The following is an 11,246-nucleotide window of genomic DNA, read 5'->3' on the forward strand; positions in this document are numbered from 1 at the left end:
GAGCTGACTTTTATTAATTCAATGCGAATTCTGCAATTGCATTTCTTGAACTACGTAGTCTTGTCTTGAAAATCCGCGCCTTCGATAGGATATTACCGAGTGCCGAAAATCCATTTCCACAAATTAGGTGGTGGCGAATGTAATAATAACGCGTAACGCTTCCGACGACACATTTGGGTATGATCGCAACAAATGTGGCACCAACATTGACAAACAATTTTTTCAATGAACATATGACGTCAAGCCCGGTCATTTCTATCTAGCAGCTTATCTTGAAATTATTATGGAAATGGTTGTATATATCACAGGAGAAAATGGATTTTTGTAAACATTTCGAAGTCACCGTGATTGACCTTACTCATTCCACTTTTTATCCACAATCTCCAACAAAACATCTCCAATCAGGAAAATGTTTGTATCCGTAGGCTATTGACAATTTAGCAATTAAAATGAGTCTACACACTAGGATATTTAATCTCACGCTGCCGTTCTGTTGATGTGAGCTCTGTAGTTTTACCAGTAATGAAGCGAAACTGCCTCGTTATTATCCGAATTAACAAACATATTGATAGAATATGGTCACAGTAAGATAATATTTTGGGCTAATTTACATGAACTTTCCAACATTTGATTTGATATGTCCGCTAAAACAGTTGTTATTCTGCTTTCGAATAAGACCTAAATTGCTGATTTCAATGGTAACTGTGTTTGTCAAAGGCTGTAAAGGTAATTTTTTTTCCATGTTAGATGTTTGTTTGTTTGTTTGTGGTGTTCATGGTGGTGGTTCGACTACACTGGTCAATTTACGCCAGGCCGGTTCTTATTATTATCATTCCGTATCTGCCCGATTACCAGTGAACTCGGCACTTAGTGAATTCGGCCGCACAAACTCGGCACTTGGTGAATTCGGCCGTGGTAGATCTGGTAGCGGTACCGGTCGCCATGATTGGTTACTAGAATGTTTGTCGGTGAACTTGGCACTTTGAGTGGTTGTCAATGTTGTACGGGGGTCAGGGCATGCGTAGATCACAGATTGCGTAATCGCGGGAAATAACGCGACGCTCTTCACTTGGTGAACTCTGCCCTTGGAGGAATTGGCACTAGAACACCTTCGCATTAGAAATGCATTTAATATGAATGAACAGTATCAAAAAGGAAATTTAAACGTGTCGTGGCTCGCGGTAGATCTCTTAATCTTGGGATCCTTCAACCAGAGTGTACTCAAAGGTGGTGTGGACACAGAAAGAAATTCTCTCGTTCACGCTTCACTTGGGTAGTCAAGATTGTTATTTTCGATCCGTTTTCAGTACTGACTCAGTGCAAAAGTCGGTATTGGTATATGTCGATTTTGACGATGTTTCATATTGATATGGGTGACAAGTTTTCGTATGGTATATCTGGATGATGTGATCTAATACTGTACCAAGTTTCAAGGTCCTCACTTCATGATTAGGGCAGTAATTTCGTTATCGAAGTCGACCGCTTATGTAGAGACCTGCAGCTGCAGCGTCTGTCCTCTCGAATCTAGCCTACCGCATAACAGAATTTACGCAAAAGCCGGCACTGGCCGGTGTCCATTTGTCCGCATGGTATATCTTCATGATGTCATCCAACACTGATTCAAGTTTTAGGGTTGTAACTCAAGGATTGGGGTGCACTCATCGCTAACGAAATTACTGCCCTAATCATTGAATGGCAGCCTTGAAAATTGACACGTTAGCTGATATAATCAAGATATACCACGCGAAATCTTGTTTCCCAACTCCGTATAGAACACTGTCAAAATCAACACACATCAATAGCGACTTTTGCGTAAAATCTGCTATGTTGGAGCCTAGTTTTAGTTTAGCGCACACCTCTATACATAGTCGATTCGGATAAGACAATTACTACCCTATACCCTAATGCGTGATAGCCTTGAAACTTGGTACAACGTTAGCTGACATTATGAAGGTAAACCATACGAAATCTTGTCTCCAAATACGTATAGAACACCGTCAAAATTAACACATATCAATAGCGACTTTTGCGTAAAATCTGTTATGCGGTAGCCTATAGTTTCAGTCTGACTCTCATCGTCGAAATCGGTAAAGCAATTACTACCCTAATCAATGAGTGAAAGAGTTTAATCTTGGTACATATTAGCTGATATAATATAGAATAAAGATATACCATACGAAATCTTGTCTGCCAACTACGTATAGAATACCTTCAAAATCAAAACCTATCAATAGCCAGTTTTGCGTAAAATCGGCAATGCGTAGGCCGCGCACACTTATACTTAGTCGATTCGAATAAGGCAATTACCACCCTAATCATGAGTGAGAAACTTGAAACTTGGTACAGTGTTCCATGATATCGTCAGGATATACCATACCAAATCTTGTGACCCATCTCGGTATAAAACATCGTCAAAATCAACGCATACCGATACCTACGTTTGCGTCAAATCACTGTTTCAGACGGATCGACAATAGCATACTTGACTTCGGTAACGCAATTACTGCCCTAATCATGAAGTGAAGACCTTGAAATTTGGTACAGTATTAGATCACATCATCCAGATATACCATACGAAAACTTGTCACCCATATCAATATGAAACATCGTCGAAATCGACATATACCAATACCGACTTTTGCACTGAGTCAGTACTGAAAACAGATCGAAAATAACAATCTTGACTACCCAAGTGAAGCGTGAACGAGAGAATTTCTTTCTGTGTCCACACCACCTTTGAGTACACTCTGCTTCAACCCTGTTATCGAGACACCCTAACCCCAGAGTGGAATCGTCTCTCCAAAGGCAAAAAATAATTTATTTTGACGTGATCATGCGAAACATTTGTTGATGAGGAACACTGGCTTGTCGTGATCGATAAACGAAGAAGCGCCGCTTGATCTTCCACATTTTCGATCTCACATACAACGCCAAGATCCATCTTCTCAAAACTTACACGACACAGGCCCGTCACTCACGCCATCGATTCCAAGCAGACCGCGCGTGGTCGGTATATGAGCGCTGCGTTATTTCCCGCGGCTACGCAATCCGTGATCTAATCACGCCGTGACTGCGTGATCTACGGATGCCCTGACCTGCTTACAAGATTGACGAATCACTTGATAATACTATTATTAGTTCAATAATTCATAATAATAGCTGTTAATACACTTCATTACAAAATTTCCCGAGGGCCGAATTCACCAAGTGCCGAGTTCATCGGCAACCATCTGCCCACTTATAGCACGGCCCACTCCTAGGCTTTTTAAGACATGGCTATGCGGATCAGATGGTGACGAGGAGCCTAGATAAACGGCCAACACTTCGGTAGGAATTATGGAGTCGACGTGTCAGGCTCGAACCCGCAATTCATTGGTGTTTAGCTATAATGGCAGGTACCACTACGTTACCTCGCCATACCTTGTAAAATGGGACCGTAGCATTTGGCATTTCGTGTGGCAATTGACTATTGTGTGGAAAATTGTGTTCGTTTTAGAACATATCCGAAACTTTTATTCCGCCATAGATTGTATATGATAAAACGAAGCCACTCACCACAAAGGAGGATTTAAAGAAGTTTGATGACATATTGAATGAAAGCAAAAGCCTTTGCAAGAGATGTGGTATGTTGAATCTGTTTTGTTATTTTCAAATGCTTGCCGATAGCAGACGGTATATATAAACGTAAGATGTGGAAGCTATCAAGGTGTTATGTTTATTTGTTTTTAGAAATTCAGTCAGCCAAAGTGGACGATCATATTGCTTGGATTATATTTAGGCTTATTTTAGCATCTTTGAGATGCAACTCTGAACGTGGACGGTCATGAACAGTCAACTAATTCTGTTCCTATATTGACATATCAGACATTTGCACTCGTACCGTTGGCGGCGACAATATTGGTCAGTCAGCAAAAAGCATCATGAAGAAGGTTGCCAGTCTGGTGAAATTATAGCAGAGTCGGAAAGAATGGGAAATACGCTTTCATCAACCTCCATTTGAACAAGATCACATATAGTAAGAGACATTCATGATATGCTGCAAATGTCACTGTGTTCTTTGTCTAGTCATCCCACTCTTGTAACTATTGAGGCTTCATGCCAGGGTTGTAACCAAGTCACAAGGCTCCGAGTCGCAAGTCAATCTCACTTTTATAGTTTTGACTCGAGTCATTTTCAATTCACCACCGAGTCAAGTCCGAGTCCAAGTCAGCGAGCAGAGGGCCGAGTCCGAGTTATGGTATTATGACTCGAGCCAGAGTCATTGTGTTAGCTGCTCAGTTTCCAATTTAAGTCTTGTTAAACCAACTTTTCATATATTTTTTGTGATATCGAGTGGGTCGCATTTATAATATACGAATTTTCCTTACTTTTAGCAGTTTCTGGCCGCATTTTCCAATACCAGTATCAATAGACGAAATCCCAATAGCGATTTGCTGTACTATTCTTTGAAATAATAATGAAATGTCGGTCTTGGCCGTCTGAGTCTCAAGTCATGCGCAATGAGTCGAGTCATTTCAGTACTTTGAGAAGATGACCTGAGTCAAGTCGAGTCAACAGAAAATCCTGACTCGAGTCTTACAACCCTGCTCCATGCAATGAGCATTTACTTTGGTTGGTTGGTTTGTGGTATTCATGGTGTTTGTCGACTACTATGGTCATTTACACCAGGCCGATATTCTTTTTTATTTTCCGTAACTGCCGACTTATAGCACGGCCCACCTCTAGGCTTTTGTAAGACACCGCTGACGCGGATGTGGTGGCGAGGAGGAGCCTAGGTAAACCTCCAACACTTAGGTATCGGAATTCAAGCATTTACTTTGAAGATAAATAGTAATTAAATAACTGGTTGGTGGTACAAAATTTTAATACTGCTTTCAAAAGTACCTTCATGATAAACGTTATTGAAACCCGAAGAACTTTTCGCGTGCCTATTAAAGAGCTACCGGCACCTAGGAAGCAAAACATAGTTGAATTCAAAACCAGATGGAGAATTATGACGCATTAATGTCGAATTTAGAAATAACATCAATGGAGCCAGAACACAGCAACAATGCAGTGCATAACAACGGTTGCGTAAAACAGTATGACAGCGTGACACAATTCTTTAATTATTTATTATAGTGGTGCCACCGTAAATACTATTTTATTAAAATCCGAATTTTTCGATGGCAATAACTCCGCTTCCACTTGTTTGAATCGAACCAAATTTGATGAACATCGTTTCTATACATAACCTAACACTTTCATGGGGTGAACAAAAAATTTTCAAATTTTTTCTATTTATTTTTATATAATAAATAGAAACTTTCTTTTCCTGTAGCAATGCGGCTACTGGTTGGAATTGAACCAAATTTGGTGTGTAGGCTTGAATTAGGTAACCTAACAATTTTATCAAGTAGCAAGAACGATTTGAGAAAAAAAAGTCATTTTTTAAGAGCCCTAATGTCCATGTCAGAGAAACGTTTTAGGGTAGGCCTACTCACATGTCTCGCAGCGTTCTCTACATAACTGTCAATTGCGGTACAAACTGTTCGCTTGTATTGGTTAAGCGTTCCAACCTCGAATTGTAAAATGTTGGGAGTCTTGATATCAAATTTTTGAAAGGTGCACTTTGAGAAGATTTCGGAATCTGTCAAATTATACAAAAAAATTTAGCAAATTCTTTGACATATATCTCAAATTTGGGACTCGATCAACGTAAAAGAATTAGTAATTATTTTATACAATATATTGTATTTGTAGTTGAAGTATAGTAATAATTCTTATGGTTACCGCACTTGTAACGATTCACGGCCATAACTGGAATAATCATAATGATATAACTTTCAAATTGTCATGCATTTTGCAACAACATTGTTCTCAATTTTCAAGGTGCTGACCATTGGAGGAAGAATCACCCTTAAGCCGGGAATTCACGATCCGTAAACGCGGCCGACTGTTTCTCTCCTCAAGAGGAAGGAAGAGAAAAAGGGAGCAGAAATAGCAAGAGTGTGACAAGTCGCGTCCATTCGCTTTAATGCGTATTTCCATCCGCGAAGCGCGAAGTAGTAGGTGGGAAAACTAATGGGCGTTGGTTAGCGCTTTATAAGGTTGACTCCACCGCTGTATTTGCTAAATGTTGCGGTGAAATAGGGGTGGTGTCATTTGGTATCAATATTGACTATTAAAAGACCATTTGTTAGTGGTCATGGATTTGTTCGGCCAGTATGCAGTAATTTCTGATGGTCACTTCCCGGGCTTCTGTTCTCTAACCCCTCATGATTGTTATTCTGCTTCTAGTAAGACTGTCGATTCTAATGTTTTATCGTATCGTTTGTCGGAGGTTTCACTCGCTTTTTTTACAACGTTTTGCTCTCTGCTAGGTCAATTACTGGCTGAGTATCACTACAGCCTAAGAAACTGCACTAATTCTCATTTTAATGTCTTGCTGGTTATCTTGCTGTCAATTCTAATAATTTGTTAATGTCTATACCAGTGCCGCCACTCATAGTTTTGTTCTCTGTACACAATATTGTTAGCTTTCCAGGCAGAGTATCCTTCCACTTTCTAGACTTGAGTATATATCTCTCCAACTAGCTGCCAAATAACTGATTCATTTGGATTGTTGAATTGATCATTTTTGACAGAATGTGAAGAAATTTTAGTCAAGAATTCTTTTTGTGTTAGTGGCTGTTTTCAAAGATTGCTGAAGTAGTCATCGTTGATCTTGATAATCAAGTAGAAGTGGCGATTGAAGTCAGTTCTCTAGTCATATAATAATAAAAAATATAATAATAAAAACTTGAAAACTTGAGTGGAAATAGTCCAGAATCAAATCTATTTTAGTAAGTATGGGTGAAAAAAATGTAGGAGTCATTCGTTACTCGCTACCTCTGCCATTTTCGCAGTACGAATGTCTTAGCTAATAATCGTCATTTTCATTTTATTTCTACAGGGTGTTGAAAAGAAAACGCCAGAGGGATTATCATCATCAGACGATGAAACCTTCTGATTGCTGACTGTTCTCATAGTTTCATTCATTGCTACTTGGCCCTACAAGTAATTTCGTTCGTTTCATTTTTTACACCAGCATTATTTACTTGCCAATTCGTTTTGAATTAAATTACCGCAAATGTGATTAATATGTAGTAGATAATGTGGTGTGTGTGTGTGTACGCAGCCGTGATCAGGTTATGCCCAGTGGTAGAAAACAGGTTATTATATCAGGATATTCTTTTAATGTAGGATCTACATTCTACTCACCATGTTTAAAGGCTGTAGCATCTGTATAATATTTACATTATTGAAGGACATGGAAAAGACATTGAATTGAGTCGACACAAAATCCCCCTTTCTACGACCTGCCGAGATCTAATATCTACTATATCGGGCTCGGCTTTCTACATCTTTGGTCTGTACTGTGTTTACTGGGTAGCTTACCAACTATTTTGAGGCTTCGGGGATCCCCTGAAAATGCTTCGCAGACCCCCGGTTGAAAACCGTTGTCATAGATGTTTGCTCACAAATGTATGTAGACCCGCGGGTCACATTATAAAGTAAGACCGGAATGTGACTGCGGGCCGCTTGAAATCCCGTCGCGGGCCGGATCCGGCCCGTGGGCGGTATGTTGCCCGCTCCTGTGCTAAGGCCTGTGCAGGTGGAGAAAGAAGGTACAAATATAGCCCTGTAAGGCTTTCCAAGTCTGTTACCACCCCTCACTGTTTAGTACCCATAACCTACTCAAATTAGTGGCAGAAAATACTAACATGATTATTCATAAGTGAAAAAAGATAAGACTATACCCTAAGATGGAAACTAAGGCCTAGTGATAACGAAGAAATGAAAGCGTTCGTTGTCTAATACTTTTAGCTGGAAACTATCACTAAAACAGAATTAAACTTGTGGATTTATGGAAAGTGATGAAACTGGTATAGCATATTTTGTTCTTGATATTTGTGCGGCAAATACACCGACTCACGATACACATACACACGATCTGTTCATTTGCATACAATAAGTGCATGATGTGCTTCGGTATATGCCGCTGGAGAAGGACGGTGCAAATATAGCCCTGTGAAACGCTTTCCAAGTCTGGTACCACCCCTCCATGCTATCAAGGTAATTTAGAGCGCCAAGAGGGAACGCAATATACACCAGAGTTACTAATCAGGTCTATGGTCTGACCCGGCCGGGTATTGAACTCACAACTAATGTGATTAATCAAGAATAGCAAAATCAATCAATCTGTATATTTAAAATCTCACTGGTAATAATCTAACGAATATTGGTAAATGCTGCAATTCGATGTATATTTAGAACAGGCTCGCGGGCTCTCATCTGGTCCTCACGGGCTACCTGGGGCCCGCGGGCACAGCGTTGCTTACTCCTGGTGTATACCATACACTGTATAGCAGGGGTCACCAACACGCGACCCGCGGGCCGCATGCGGCCCGTAAAGTCATGTTTTGCGGCCCGCGATCTGATTTCAGGAAATTTCAGAAGAAAGCTTGGTAAGCATTTTGAAATGCTGAAAATGATTTCAGTTTAAACATATTGTTGTGGTGGTTCAAGGTAAGCCATTCGCCAGTCCCCACTACCGCTATTCCTCACTATCTGATACCGCTTCGGAGGAAGAATTTGCTGATTTGAATGGGCATATTGCCGTGACGTGCAATGACACGTCACTGCCAAGACCATACGCTTGAAAAACGACTTCTGTTGGTAAAAAGACCATGGTTTACGATGAAATAGTTTCCCAGCAAGTCCTGTGTCTAGCTAACCCTATTTTAGATTCCTTAGTCCAGGATGGTCAATTTGTGGCAGTAGCAGACAAATTATGCGGCCGTCAATACTTAATTAACTATGATGTGTCGGCGCCCATCAATACGCAAATTGAGTTTACGAATTGACTCCCTAATTATTGAGAGGCTTCAAATCATTCTTCAAGATTTCTTCGCGTTACGCGCGGTTCAATGCGAGTTGATTTCGATTTTAATATGGTAGTGTCCTTTGTAATCTGAGTTCAACAGTACAGATGCGAACAGACGAGGAAAATTATGCGCTCCATAACGAAATACCAATTTATAATCGTGTTCACCTCATCATGAAGGAAATTTGTTTCTGGTAGGCCTACGTTTGAGCGAATCGAATATATTTCCAGTATACCGACAATCCTGATGAGAGGTCAAGAAATAAAAGCCTTCAGCAATATATATATCGACTTTCAATTAAATAAAAGGGCAAAAGAAAACAGGAAACAAAGAAACATGAAGATAATCAGTTTTGGGCCCCTGTCAAGCGCCTCCAGCGTGGGCGGTCGTGTGCGTCTTCGAGCGACAGCCCGCGTTGCCCGAGCTCGGTCTCTATTGTCGAGCGCCATGTGGTTCTATTCCAACCACCTTTGCGCCATGGCTCCGTCGGAATGTGGTTGATGATGGCGGCGGCTGGTTGATCGTCTTGATGCCGCACTAGATGACCGATTAGGCGGAAGCGTAGTTCAGCAGCCAACAAACGGCATGGGACCGTTTTTGTGAGTTTGCGCAGAGCATTGGTGGATATGTGCTCCGGGTGGGGAATGCCGAATGCGTAGTGGAGGAGTGCATCGTAGTTGGCGTTGAGTGTTTCAGCCATCTTTTCTGTCAGCGTGAGTGCTTCTATTCCGTAGAGAAGAACCTGCTCGACAGTGGCAGGGAAAATCCGGGTCTTGAGCTGGGTTGAGGCACTTGAGTGGAATAGGCAATGCAAACGGGACTAATAACAATTGGTCCACCCAAAGATGCAGCACAGCAATAATAACTTCCCTAAATTTTCGAAGACAGCCCCTGCGTTTAATCTATACCAGTGAATCTGAACAAATGGGGTGGGAAAAGATATACATATTTGATAGTAATATGTGAAACTATACTAATATTAATGACGAAATTCACTAAAAAATTTGAAAAATTTTTCGCGCTTCGCGCGTTTACGGAACGTATCACCGTGGATGTTCATGACATGGCTACTCACGATTTCGGTGCACATAGTAAGCCGTTGTGAGTGAATAGATTAGCCCGGAGTGTACCGACAATGGATATGGACAGTTTAACGTGGGTATTTGGCTTTCAGTTAATTCATTACGATTAAGCACTGGAATGCGGCCGTCAGTAGCAAAAAGGTCGGCCGCCCCTGTTTTAGTTCTTGCATAGTGTTGTCAGGAATCGCGCGCCACTCATAGTTCAAAATTTAATGAAATTGATGATCATAATATTATTTGTTGTAACTGTATTTTTTCAATAAAATATTATTTCTTTTGTGGTAACTCTGCCCGTCGCCCATGTTAGAGTACACAGCGTTGTACTGACGTAGATTGATCAAAACGTGCTTGTTAAACGGCGTTGCCTATTTTTATCTCGATATTGAAGTCATGCGGCCCGCGGCCCGCGGCCTCAAATTTGAAAAGTGGCCCACGACCCATTTTGAGTTGGCGACCCCAGCAGTGTATCGTATAGTATACAATACATTTGAATTAGCCCAGGCTTAAATTGTTTCGTATAGACGTGTAAGTGGATCGTGTATTGCGTAATATCAAATTGTTTCAACTTTCTGAGATTTCATATTCTATTATCCATTTGGCTGACAGATGCAGACGTAGTCTATAAGTTCAAACTACAAACAGCTGGTCCGAAAACTCGTATCTGCATATGGAATACTTGGAACAAACATGAATATGAAAGTTCACTTCCTGTTCAGTCATCTTGATATATATTTGCCGATGATCTTGTTGATTAGCAAGTGGAGAGGTTTCACCAGAGGTGGTCAGTAACGAAGTACTTCTACTTTTTGAAGTACTTGAAGTAGATTTTGCCTGCTCGCACTACTTATTAAGTAGTTATGATTTTAGACAACTTCTACTTCTACTTGACAGTTTCCAGTTTTTTAGGCTAAAATAGGCTTAGAATACCTACTTATTACTTACTTGTCAACCGCCACTCCTACTTCTACTTGAGTAGAATTTATGGCGTTACTTCTACTTCTACTTGACTAGCGACAGTGACTACTTTGACCACCTCTGGTTTTCACCAAGACCTCAAAGCAATAGAAAGATATTAGGGCAAATGAGATGGACATATTATGGCAGATCATTGCTGGAACCTTTCGAGAAACTGCACTAAATTGCTTACAGGAAAAAATCGTACAATAAACAATTGTGTTTTAAAATAAGTGAATATTAATATATTTCAACTGATTATTTCAAAGTTACAATAGGTGGTTGGCGTAAAACTGATTGA

At 40.5% G+C, this 11,246-nt stretch overlaps 1 long non-coding RNA gene across 1 annotated transcript; it reads left to right on the forward strand.

Moving 5' to 3' along the window:
• The first annotated feature begins 567 nt into the window (after positions 1-567).
• Positions 568-7,229, forward strand: LOC145435792 (uncharacterized). Its single transcript, XR_013914023.1, has 5 exons — positions 568-726; positions 3,527-3,623; positions 3,865-4,015; positions 5,872-6,051; positions 6,935-7,229. It is a non-coding gene; the product is annotated as an uncharacterized LOC145435792 (long non-coding RNA).
• Positions 7,230-11,246: the final 4,017 nt, after the last annotated feature.

The sequence above is a fragment of the Botryllus schlosseri genome, chromosome 3 (genome assembly GCF_051294905.1).
Source record: "Botryllus schlosseri isolate E-star chromosome 3, Bs_hap1, whole genome shotgun sequence".
Classification (NCBI taxonomy): domain Eukaryota; kingdom Metazoa; phylum Chordata; class Ascidiacea; order Stolidobranchia; family Styelidae; genus Botryllus; species Botryllus schlosseri.